Source organism: Ambystoma mexicanum, chromosome 2q (genome assembly GCF_040938575.1).
Source record: "Ambystoma mexicanum isolate Mex_15411 chromosome 2q, UKY_AmexF1_1, whole genome shotgun sequence".
Taxonomy (NCBI): Eukaryota; Metazoa; Chordata; class Amphibia; order Caudata; family Ambystomatidae; genus Ambystoma; species Ambystoma mexicanum.
The window spans coordinates 186,075,901-186,088,944 of NC_090924.1; the positions used below are offsets into that span (position 1 = coordinate 186,075,901).

At 44.2% G+C, this 13,044-nt stretch overlaps 4 non-coding genes across 4 annotated transcripts; all 4 read right to left on the reverse strand.

Moving 5' to 3' along the window:
• On the reverse strand, window positions 1-105 carry LOC138570698 (U6 spliceosomal RNA). Its single transcript, XR_011303733.1, has one exon. It is a non-coding gene; the product is annotated as a U6 spliceosomal RNA (small nuclear RNA).
• Window positions 106-2,557: 2,452 nt separating this feature from the next.
• On the reverse strand, window positions 2,558-2,662 carry LOC138570699 (U6 spliceosomal RNA). The gene has a single exon (XR_011303734.1). It is a non-coding gene; the product is annotated as a U6 spliceosomal RNA (small nuclear RNA).
• Window positions 2,663-8,157: 5,495 nt separating this feature from the next.
• LOC138570700 (U6 spliceosomal RNA) lies at window positions 8,158-8,262 on the reverse strand. Its single transcript, XR_011303735.1, has one exon. It is a non-coding gene; the product is annotated as a U6 spliceosomal RNA (small nuclear RNA).
• A 2,440-nt stretch (window positions 8,263-10,702) lies between these two features.
• LOC138570701 (U6 spliceosomal RNA) lies at window positions 10,703-10,807 on the reverse strand. Its single transcript, XR_011303736.1, has one exon. It is a non-coding gene; the product is annotated as a U6 spliceosomal RNA (small nuclear RNA).
• Between the last annotated feature and the right edge of the window lie 2,237 nt (window positions 10,808-13,044).

The window sequence follows — 13,044 nt, forward strand, 5'->3', positions numbered from 1 at the left end:
AAAAATAGTGAATGCTTTACGAATGTGCGTGTCATCCTTTAGAGCAGGGGACAATTTAATGTTCACATTATCATTCCAATATTAGTACATGTGTTGCTGAAGCAAGTGCAAAGGGAGAGTCAATCAAACCATTGATTAGGACATCTAGTCAAAGGTTTGCCATACCAAATGTCCTTATGTCAGAGGGTAGAAAGTCCAAACACCATTTAAATATCGGGTGGTATGAAATGAAGAGGGAAACAACAATGAATAAGCATTCTTTGCTGCTGTATTGATCTGGTCCTAAAGGGTTTGGTTTAATGCCAATTATATTTGAAGATATACAGATTCATGCTCCAGGGTGCTTGCAAAATGACACCCCTCCCCATCACAATGGCTGGGTGATGCAAGCCTGAGAGCATCACAATAGACCCATAGACATGAGAAAAACTCTGTACCACTGAGTGTATGTGGGCCCATGGCTGTATCAAGGACAAGGCAACAACAGGAAGTGGCTTAAGGCATCAGTGCCAGAAGCTGTCCGATTGAGCCCTGTAAGCAATAGATGTTGGACCATCCTTGAAGAGATTCTGAGGCTGATTTCAATGTTAACTTTACTGCTGATTTAAGGATTGCTGAACCTTCGACCCACGTCTAGTTTGCTCGGATAAGGCCTGGAAATCTTTTACAGCTTGTATTGGGGGGAGATGATGTGAGTTTATCAAGAGCAACGGGATATGAGGCATGTGTGCCACAAAAAGCAGGTCTAGGATTTTTTATAAGAAAGCCGCTTTAAGAAGAGAACTTTGGACAACCCTACTGAGAGCAAAAGTATTACACAAAAGGTAAGGGGGTCAGTGGGTCAACGGATAGCACATTTGACTGTGAGTCCGTCTTTTGTAAGTCCAAATACTACCTGGTTCGACATTTTCCAGGCTTTTTGTTTCATTTCTTAACAGATCCATTCCTATGTACCTCTGTGCTTTCAACAGAGTTTTCATTGTAAGGGAGGGACATACAATATGCCTTAAACATTCCTGGGCAGGGAAGACTCTATGTAAAAGAAAGAGTAGCAGACAGTTTAATAAATCATCAGCAGGACCCTCTAGATCTTCCCCAAAAAACATAACATTATTTCTCTGCATGTATGTGCGTTGAGCAGCGCAAGTCGTTTGCTTAATGCCAGTGGTTAAATGTCACTTTCCCACAGCGCAGAATAAAATCACTTGTACAGGTCCCTTCTGCAAAAGCATTACCGCTGTAGAAAGCAGTGAAAAGGTGAGGCAGTGTGCAGTCACCCCGACCCTTCACGGCCCTGATCGGCCACGATCGGCCAAGGACCTCTCTATGAGAGCTGAGGGTGGAATTTTTCTGGACCTCGGTAACTTAGGGATACATGGCTAAAGGGTTCCTCAATCAACGGCCCAGCCTTTGCTTTGTGGCCTGTCCGAATATTTCTGTTCTCCAAATTATGTGCCGCTGCTCGGGTGTCATTTGGTGGGATGGAATGACCTCCCAGGAATGATCCTGGCAGATGATTTGCATAGGCACACCCCTTCTCCCTCTCTCTTAGCCCTGCTTTCTGCACAGTAGCAAGTATCTGGGGAAAATATAGTGGTCGAGGTGGGGTAGCAGTAACTAGCAACTCTGAGAAAGTAAATCTGGGGAGCTTGGCGACTTGTGGGGAACAACTGCAGAGCTCAGGTACTTTGTGGCACACGGAGGAGGTCTGTGGGATTGCAGTAAATTAGAGACATGCAACCTGGTCGGGAGTGCTTCAGGTCACCTTTGTTGCATGTTCCAAGCAACTCAACAAAGCATCAACAGGCTGAGATACCAGCCACAGAGCCTCTTTCCACTTGATTAAAAGCCTAAAATCTTTTCCATGTAAAAACATAGCCCCCCCGAATACCATATTTTCTTTGTTTTTTCTCTCTCTCTCTCTCTCTCTCTCTCTCTCTCTCTCTCTCTCTCTCTCACCCTCCCTCCTTAACCTTCCCCCCTCCCGCCCGCTCTCTTTCTCCCCCCGCCCCCTCCCTCCCCCTCTCCCTCTCACAACCATTTATTTTAAGTTTTCATGCACTGTAGCACATTCTGGCAACGGTATTTCACAATGGGACTCTTTGAAAGTTACAGAAATCAAAAAAGAAACCAACCAACTAAAAGCAGCCAAAGCCAGAGTACACTGCTCAGCCCCAATTAAAGATTAAGGCCTAGAAGCAAGTAAAGCTGTAGTTCAGAACAATGTTTGCAAATAGCACCTTAAAGCAGTTTACGCTGGAGTGCACAACAAGGTGGAAACTGATAAAACGGAGTTTGGTAAAATGGGATAAAAAAACAAAAGAAGCGTGCCACTTCTAAAAGTACAAGTCAAGAAATTGAAGGAGAGGGGGCTGTTCATTCAGTCAATAGGACTCACAAGTAAAAGGCTCCTGAGGCATGAGTGTTGAATTTGGCGCAAAATGTATTGTGTTGTCGTGTAATATGTATGAACATACAATTTCAATCTTCATTAAAAAAACATGTATTAAAAAATAAAGACTTGCAAATTAAGAAAGTTTCTGTCCTGTCATGTGCCAAAAATAGTGAATGCTTTACGAATGTGCGTGTCATCCTTTAGAGCAGGGGACAATTTAATGTTCACATTATCATTCCAATATTAGTACATGTGTTGCTGAAGCAAGTGCAAAGGGAGAGTCAATCAAACCATTGATTAGGACATCTAGTCAAAGGTTTGCCATACCAAATGTCCTTATGTCAGAGGGTAGAAAGTCCAAACACCATTTAAATATCGGGTGGTATGAAATGAAGAGGGAAACAACAATGAATAAGCATTCTTTGCTGCTGTATTGATCTGGTCCTAAAGGGTTTGGTTTAATGCCAATTATATTTGAAGATATACAGATTCATGCTCCAGGGTGCTTGCAAAATGACACCCCTCCCCATCACAATGGCTGGGTGATGCAAGCCTGAGAGCATCACAATAGACCCATAGACATGAGAAAAACTCTGTACCACTGAGTGTATGTGGGCCCATGGCTGTATCAAGGACAAGGCAACAACAGGAAGTGGCTTAAGGCATCAGTGCCAGAAGCTGTCCGATTGAGCCCTGTAAGCAATAGATGTTGGACCATCCTTGACGAGATTCTGAGGCTGATTTCAATGTTAACTTTACTGCTGATTTAAGGATTGCTGAACCTTCGACCCACGTCTAGTTTGCTCGGATAAGGCCTGGAAATCTTTTACAGCTTGTATTGGGGGGAGATGATGTGAGTTTATCAAGAGCAACGGGATATGAGGCATGTGTGCCACAAAAAGCAGGTCTAGGATTTTTTATAAGAAAGCCGCTTTAAGAAGAGAACTTTGGACAACCCTACTGAGAGCAAAAGTATTACACAAAAGGTAAGGGGGTCAGTGGGTCAACGGATAGCACATTTGACTGTGAGTCCGTCTTTTGTAAGTCCAAATACTACCTGGTTCGACATTTTCCAGGCTTTTTGTTTCATTTCTTAACAGATCCATTCCTATGTACCTCTGTGCTTTCAACAGAGTTTTCATTGTAAGGGAGGGACATACAATATGCCTTAAACATTCCTGGGCAGGGAAGACTCTATGTAAAAGAAAGAGTAGCAGACAGTTTAATAAATCATCAGCAGGACCCTCTAGATCTTCCCCAAAAAACATAACATTATTTCTCTGCATGTATGTGTGTTGAACAGCGCAAGTAGTTTGACATTTATCCACTGACATTAACCACTTTCCCACAGCGCAGAACAAAATCACTTGTACTGGCCCCTTCTGCAAAAGCATTACCACTGTAGAAAGCAGTGAAAAGGTGAGGCAGTGTGCAGTCACCCCCGACCCTTTACTCCCCTGATCGGCCACGATCGGCCAAGGACCTCTCTATGAGAGCTGAGGGTGGAATTTTTCTGGACCTCGGTAACTTAGGGAGGCATGGCTAAAGGGATCCTCAATCAACGGCCCAACCTTTGCTTTGTGGCCTGTCCGTATATGTCTGTTCTCCAAATTACCTGCCGCTGCCCAGGTGTCAGCTGGTAAGATGGAATGACCTGCCAGGTAGGATCCTGGCAGATGATTTGCATAGGCAAACCCCCTCTCCCTCTTTATTAGCCCTGCTTACTCCACAGTAGCAAGTATCTGGGGAAAATATAGTGGTCGAGGTGGGGTAGCAGTCACTAGCAACTTTGAGAAAGTAAATCTGGGGTGCTTTGCGACTTGTGGGGAACTACAGAGCTCAGTGCCCAGAACTTTGTGGCACAGGGAGGAGGTCTGTGGGATTTCAGTAACTTGGAGACATGCAACCTGGTTGGGAGTGCTTCAGGTCTCCTTCCTTGCATGTTCCAAGCAACTCAACAAAGCATCAACAGGCTGAGATACCAGCCACAGAGCCATTTCCACTTGATTAAAAGCCTAAAATCTTTTCCATGTAAAAACATAGCCCCCCAACCCCCGAATACCATATTTTCTTTGTTTCCTCTCTCTCTGTCTCTCTCTCTCTCTCCCTTCCTCCTTCCCTCCCTCCTTCCTCCCTCCCGCCCGCTCTCTTTCTCCCCCCGCCCCCTCCCTCCCCCTCTCCCTCTCCCTCTCACAACCATTTATTTTAAGTTTTCATGCACTGTAGCATATTCTGACAATGGTATTTCACAATGGGACTCTTTGAAGGTTACAGAAATCAAAAAAGAAATCAACCAACTAAAAGCAGCCAAATCCAGAGTACACTGCTCAGCCCCAATTAAAGATAAAGGCCTAGAAGCAAATAAAGCTGTAGTTCAGAGTGATGTTTGCAAATAGCACCTTAAAGCAGTTTACGCTGGCGTGCACAACAATGGGGAAAGTGATAATACTGAATTTGGTCGAATGGGAACCGTGCCACTTCTAAAAGTACAAGTCAAGAAATTGAAGGGGACGGGGCTGTTCATTCAGTCACTAGGACTCACAAGTAAAAGGCTCCTGAGGCATTAGTGTTGAATTTGGCGCAAAATGTATTGTGTTGTTGTTTAATATGTATGAATAATATTTCTGTTCTCCAAATTGCCTGCCGCTGCCCAGGCGTCAGCCCCTATGAACATACAATTTCAATCTTCATCAAAAAAGATGAATTAAAAAATAAAGACTTGCAAATTAACAAAGTTTCTGTCCCGTCATGTGCTAAAAATAGTGAATGCTTTACAAATGTACGTGTCATCCTTCAGAGCAGGGGCCAATTCAATGTTCCCATTATCATTCCAATATTAGTACATGTGTTGCTGAGCTACATAGGAATGGATCTGTTAAGAAATTAAACAAAAAGCCTGGAAAAATGTTGAAACGGGTAGGATTTGGACTAACAATAAACTGACTCACAGTCAGATGTGCTATCCCTTGACCCACTGACCCACTTATCTTTTGTGTAATCCTTTTGCTCTCAGCAGGGCTGTCCATCCAAAGTTCCCTACTTAAAGGGGCTTTCTGATTAAAAAAAAATCCCAGAGCTGTTTTTTATGGCCCACATGCCTCATATCCCGTTGCTCTCGATAAACTCACATCATCTCCCACCAATGCAAGCTGTAAAAGATGTCAAGGGCATAGCCAAGGAAACTAGACGTGGGTCGAAGGTTGAGCAATCGTTAAATCAGCAGCAAAAATAACATTGAAATCAGCCTCAGAATCTCTTAAAGGATGGCTCAACATTGGTTGCTTTCAGGGCGCAATCGGGCAGCCTCTGGTGCTGGCGCCTTAAGGCAAGCGCAAAGGGAGAGCCAACCAAACCATTGATTAGGACCTCTGAACTTTCTGCCTGTGACATAAGGACATTTGATATGGCAAATCATTGACCAAACACCATTTATATGTTGGATGGTATGAAATTAAGAGGCAAACAGCAATACATCAGCATTCTTTTTCTGCCGTATTGATCCGGTCCTAAAGGGTTTGGTTTAATGGCAATTATATTTAAAGATAAACAGATTCATGCTGCAGGGTGCTTGCAAATTGACACACCCTCCCCATCACGAAGGCTGGGTGATGCAAGCGTGAGAGCATCACGGCAGACCCATAGACACGAGAAACACTCTATTCCTCTGAGTGCATGTGGGCCCATGGCTGGATCAAGGACAAGGCAAGAACAGGAGCTGGCTTAAGCTGTCAGCACCCAGGCTGCCCCATTGCGTGCTGCAAGCAACAGATGTTGGACCATCCCTTAAGAGATTCTGAGGCTGATTTCAATGTTAACTCTGCTGCTGATTTAAGGATTGCTTAACCTTCGACCCAAGTCTAGTTTGCTTGGCTAAGCCCTGAAAATCTTTTACAGCTTGTATTGGTGGGAGATGATGTGAATTTATAAAGAGCAACGGGATATGAGGCTTGTGTGCCACAAAATGCAGGTCTATGATCTTTTATATGAAAGCCACTTTGGAAAATCCTATTGAGAGCAAAAGGATTACACAAAAGGAAAGGGGGTCAGTGGGTGAAGAGATACAATTAACTGACTCACAGTCAGATGTGCTAAGTCCAAATCCTACCCGTTTCGACATTTTGTCCAGGTTTTTCGTTTCATTTCTTAACAGATCCATTCCTATGTACCTCTGTGCTTTTAACAGAGTTTTCATTGTAAGGGAGGGATATACAGTATGCCTTAAACATTCCTGGGCAGGGAAGACTCTCTGTAAAAGCAAGAGTAGCGTACAGCTTCATAAATAATCAGCAGGACCCTCTAGACCTTCCCCAAAAAACATGAAATGATTTCTCTGCATGTATGTGCGTTGAGCAGCGCAAGTCGTTTGGTTAATGCCAGTGGTTAAATGTCACTTTCCCACAGCGCAGAATAAAATCACTTGTACAGGTCCCTTCTGCAAAAGCATTACCGCTGTAGAAAGCAGTGAAAAGGTGAGGCAGTGTGCAGTCACCCCGACCCTTCACGGCCCTGATCGGCCACGATCGGCCAAGGACCTCTCTATGAGAGCTGAGGGTGGAATTTTTCTGGACCTCGGTAACTTAGGGAGACATGGCTAAAGGGTTCCTCAATCAACGGCCCAGCCTTTGCTTTGTGGCCTGTCCGAATATTTCTGTTCTCCAAATTATGTGCCGCTGCTCGGGTGTCATTTGGTGGGATGGAATGACCTCCCAGGAATGATCCTGGCAGATGATTTGCATAGGCACACCCCTTCTCCCTCTCTCTTAGCCCTGCTTTCTGCACAGTAGCAAGTATCTGGGGAAAATATAGTGGTCGAGGTGGGGTAGCAGTAACTAGCAACTCTGAGAAAGTAAATCTGGGGAGCTTGGCGACTTGTGGGGAACAACTGCAGAGCTCAGGTACTTTGTGGCACACGGAGGAGGTCTGTGGGATTTCAGTAAATTAGAGACATGCAACCTGGTCGGGAGTGCTTCAGGTCACCTTTGTTGCATGTTCCAAGCAACTCAACAAAGCATCAACAGGCTGAGATACCAGCCACAGAGCCTCTTTCCACTTGATTAAAAGCCTAAAATCTTTTCCATGTAAAAACATAGCCCCCCCGAATACCATATTTTCTTTGTTTTTTCTCTCTCTCTCTCTCTCTCTCTCTCTCTCTCTCTCTCTCTCTCCCTCCCTCCTTAACCTTCCCCCTCCCGCCCGCTCTCTTTCTCCCCCCGCCCCCTCCCTCCCCCTCTCCCTCTCACAACCATTTATTTTAAGTTTTCATGCACTGTAGCACATTCTGACAACGGTATTTCACAATGGGACTCTTTGAAAGTTACAGAAATCAAAAAAGAAACCAACCAACTAAAAGCAGCCAAAGCCAGAGTACACTGCTCAGCCCCAATTAAAGATTAAGGCCTAGAAGCAAGTAAAGCTGTAGTTCAGAACAATGTTTGCAAATAGCACCTTAAAGCAGTTTACGCTGGAGTGCACAACAAGGTGGAAACTGATAAAACGGAGTTTGGTAAAATGGGATAAAAAAACAAAAGAAGCTTGCCACTTCTAAAAGTACAAGTCAAGAAATTGAAGGAGAGGGGGCTGTTCATTCAGTCAATAGGACTCACAAGTAAAAGGCTCCTGAGGCATGAGTGTTGAATTTGGCGCAAAATGTAGTGTGTTGTCGTGTAATATGTATGAACATACAATTTCAATCTTCATTAAAAAAACATGTATTAAAAAATAAAGACTTGCAAATTAAGAAAGTTTCTGTCCTGTCATGTGCCAAAAATAGTGAATGCTTTACGAATGTGCGTGTCATCCTTTAGAGCAGGGGACAATTTAATGTTCACATTATCATTCCAATATTAGTACATGTGTTGCTGAAGCAAGTGCAAAGGGAGAGTCAATCAAACCATTGATTAGGACATCTAGTCAAAGGTTTGCCATACCAAATGTCCTTATGTCAGAGGGTAGAAAGTCCAAACACCATTTAAATATCGGGTGGTATGAAATGAAGAGGGAAACAACAATGAATAAGCATTCTTTGCTGCTGTATTGATCTGGTCCTAAAGGGTTTGGTTTAATGCCAATTATATTTGAAGATATACAGATTCATGCTCCAGGGTGCTTGCAAAATGACACCCCTCCCCATCACAATGGCTGGGTGATGCAAGCCTGAGAGCATCACAATAGACCCATAGACATGAGAAAAACTCTGTACCACTGAGTGTATGTGGGCCCATGGCTGTATCAAGGACAAGGCAACAACAGGAAGTGGCTTAAGGCATCAGTGCCAGAAGCTGTCCGATTGAGCCCTGTAAGCAATAGATGTTGGACCATCCTTGAAGAGATTCTGAGGCTGATTTCAATGTTAACTTTACTGCTGATTTAAGGATTGCTGAACCTTCGACCCACGTCTAGTTTGCTCGGATAAGGCCTGGAAATCTTTTACAGCTTGTATTGGGGGGAGATGATGTGAGTTTATCAAGAGCAACGGGATATGAGGCATGTGTGCCACAAAAAGCAGGTCTAGGATTTTTTATAAGAAAGCCGCTTTAAGAAGAGAACTTTGGACAACCCTACTGAGAGCAAAAGTATTACACAAAAGGTAAGGGGGTCAGTGGGTCAACGGATAGCACATTTGACTGTGAGTCCGTCTTTTGTAAGTCCAAATACTACCTGGTTCGACATTTTCCAGGCTTTTTGTTTCATTTCTTAACAGATCCATTCCTATGTACCTCTGTGCTTTCAACAGAGTTTTCATTGTAAGGGAGGGACATACAATATGCCTTAAACATTCCTGGGCAGGGAAGACTCTATGTAAAAGAAAGAGTAGCAGACAGTTTAATAAATCATCAGCAGGACCCTCTAGATCTTCCCCAAAAAACATAACATTATTTCTCTGCATGTATGTGCGTTGAGCAGCGCAAGTCGTTTGCTTAATGCCAGTGGTTAAATGTCACTTTCCCACAGCGCAGAATAAAATCACTTGTACAGGTCCCTTCTGCAAAAGCATTACCGCTGTAGAAAGCAGTGAAAAGGTGAGGCAGTGTGCAGTCACCCCGACCCTTCACGGCCCTGATCGGCCACGATCGGCCAAGGACCTCTCTATGAGAGCTGAGGGTGGAATTTTTCTGGACCTCGGTAACTTAGGGATACATGGCTAAAGGGTTCCTCAATCAACGGCCCAGCCTTTGCTTTGTGGCCTGTCCGAATATTTCTGTTCTCCAAATTATGTGCCGCTGCTCGGGTGTCATTTGGTGGGATGGAATGACCTCCCAGGAATGATCCTGGCAGATGATTTGCATAGGCACACCCCTTCTCCCTCTCTCTTAGCCCTGCTTTCTGCACAGTAGCAAGTATCTGGGGAAAATATAGTGGTCGAGGTGGGGTAGCAGTAACTAGCAACTCTGAGAAAGTAAATCTGGGGAGCTTGGCGACTTGTGGGGAACAACTGCAGAGCTCAGGTACTTTGTGGCACACGGAGGAGGTCTGTGGGATTGCAGTAAATTAGAGACATGCAACCTGGTCGGGAGTGCTTCAGGTCACCTTTGTTGCATGTTCCAAGCAACTCAACAAAGCATCAACAGGCTGAGATACCAGCCACAGAGCCTCTTTCCACTTGATTAAAAGCCTAAAATCTTTTCCATGTAAAAACATAGCCCCCCCGAATACCATATTTTCTTTGTTTTTTCTCTCTCTCTCTCTCTCTCTCTCTCTCTCTCTCTCACCCTCCCTCCTTAACCTTCCCCCCTCCCGCCCGCTCTCTTTCTCCCCCCGCCCCCTCCCTCCCCCTCTCCCTCTCACAACCATTTATTTTAAGTTTTCATGCACTGTAGCACATTCTGGCAACGGTATTTCACAATGGGACTCTTTGAAAGTTACAGAAATCAAAAAAGAAACCAACCAACTAAAAGCAGCCAAAGCCAGAGTACACTGCTCAGCCCCAATTAAAGATTAAGGCCTAGAAGCAAGTAAAGCTGTAGTTCAGAACAATGTTTGCAAATAGCACCTTAAAGCAGTTTACGCTGGAGTGCACAACAAGGTGGAAACTGATAAAACGGAGTTTGGTAAAATGGGATAAAAAAACAAAAGAAGCGTGCCACTTCTAAAAGTACAAGTCAAGAAATTGAAGGAGAGGGGGCTGTTCATTCAGTCAATAGGACTCACAAGTAAAAGGCTCCTGAGGCATGAGTGTTGAATTTGGCGCAAAATGTATTGTGTTGTCGTGTAATATGTATGAACATACAATTTCAATCTTCATTAAAAAAACATGTATTAAAAAATAAAGACTTGCAAATTAAGAAAGTTTCTGTCCTGTCATGTGCCAAAAATAGTGAATGCTTTACGAATGTGCGTGTCATCCTTTAGAGCAGGGGACAATTTAATGTTCACATTATCATTCCAATATTAGTACATGTGTTGCTGAAGCAAGTGCAAAGGGAGAGTCAATCAAACCATTGATTAGGACATCTAGTCAAAGGTTTGCCATGCCAAATGTCCTTATGTCAGAGGGTAGAAAGTCCAAACACCATTTAAATATCGGGTGGTATGAAATGAAGAGGGAAACAACAATGAATAAGCATTCTTTGCTGCTGTATTGATCTGGTCCTAAAGGGTTTGGTTTAATGCCAATTATATTTGAAGATATACAGATTCATGCTCCAGGGTGCTTGCAAAATGACACCCCTCCCCATCACAATGGCTGGGTGATGCAAGCCTGAGAGCATCACAATAGACCCATAGACATGAGAAAAACTCTGTTCCACTGAGTGTATGTGGGCCCATGGCTGTATCAAGGACAAGGCAACAACAGGAAGTGGCTTAAGGCATCAGTGCCAGAAGCTGTCCGATTGAGCCCTGTAAGCAATAGATGTTGGACCATCCTTGACGAGATTCTGAGGCTGATTTCAATGTTAACTTTACTGCTGATTTAAGGATTGCTGAACCTTCGACCCACGTCTAGTTTGCTCGGATAAGGCCTGGAAATCTTTTACAGCTTGTATTGGGGGGAGATGATGTGAGTTTATCAAGAGCAACGGGATATGAGGCATGTGTGCCACAAAAAGCAGGTCTAGGATTTTTTATAAGAAAGCCGCTTTAAGAAGAGAACTTTGGACAACCCTACTGAGAGCAAAAGTATTACACAAAAGGTAAGGGGGTCAGTGGGTCAACGGATAGCACATTTGACTGTGAGTCCGTCTTTTGTAAGTCCAAATACTACCTGGTTCGACATTTTCCAGGCTTTTTGTTTCATTTCTTAACAGATCCATTCCTATGTACCTCTGTGCTTTCAACAGAGTTTTCATTGTAAGGGAGGGACATACAATATGCCTTAAACATTCCTGGGCAGGGAAGACTCTATGTAAAAGAAAGAGTAGCAGACAGTTTAATAAATCATCAGCAGGACCCTCTAGATCTTCCCCAAAAAACATAACATTATTTCTCTGCATGTATGTGTGTTGAACAGCGCAAGTAGTTTGACATTTATCCACTGACATTAACCACTTTCCCACAGCGCAGAACAAAATCACTTGTACTGGCCCCTTCTGCAAAAGCATTACCACTGTAGAAAGCAGTGAAAAGGTGAGGCAGTGTGCAGTCACCCCCGACCCTTTACTCCCCTGATCGGCCACGATCGGCCAAGGACCTCTCTATGAGAGCTGAGGGTGGAATTTTTCTGGACCTCGGTAACTTAGGGAGGCATGGCTAAAGGGATCCTCAATCAACGGCCCAACCTTTGCTTTGTGGCCTGTCCGTATATGTCTGTTCTCCAAATTACCTGCCGCTGCCCAGGTGTCAGCTGGTAAGATGGAATGACCTGCCAGGTAGGATCCTGGCAGATGATTTGCATAGGCAAACCCCCTCTCCCTCTTTATTAGCCCTGCTTACTCCACAGTAGCAAGTATCTGGGGAAAATATAGTGGTCGAGGTGGGGTAGCAGTCACTAGCAACTTTGAGAAAGTAAATCTGGGGTGCTTTGCGACTTGTGGGGAACTACAGAGCTCAGTGCCCAGAACTTTGTGGCACAGGGAGGAGGTCTGTGGGATTTCAGTAACTTGGAGACATGCAACCTGGTTGGGAGTGCTTCAGGTCTCCTTCCTTGCATGTTCCAAGCAACTCAACAAAGCATCAACAGGCTGAGATACCAGCCACAGAGCCATTTCCACTTGATTAAAAGCCTAAAATCTTTTCCATGTAAAAACATAGCCCCCCAACCCCCGAATACCATATTTTCTTTGTTTCCTCTCTCTCTGTCTCTCTCTCTCTCTCCCTTCCTCCTTCCCTCCCTCCTTCCTCCCTCCCGCCCGCTCTCTTTCTCCCCCCGCCCCCTCCCTCCCCCTCTCCCTCTCCCTCTCACAACCATTTATTTTAAGTTTTCATGCACTGTAGCATATTCTGACAATGGTATTTCACAATGGGACTCTTTGAAGGTTACAGAAATCAAAAAAGAAATCAACCAACTAAAAGCAGCCAAATCCAGAGTACACTGCTCAGCCCCAATTAAAGATAAAGGCCTAGAAGCAAATAAAGCTGTAGTTCAGAGCGATGTTTGCAAATAGCACCTTAAAGCAGTTTACGCTGGCGTGCACAACAATGGGGAAAGTGATAATACTGAATTTGGTCGAATGGGAACCGTGCCACTTCTAAAAGTACAAGTCAAGAAATTG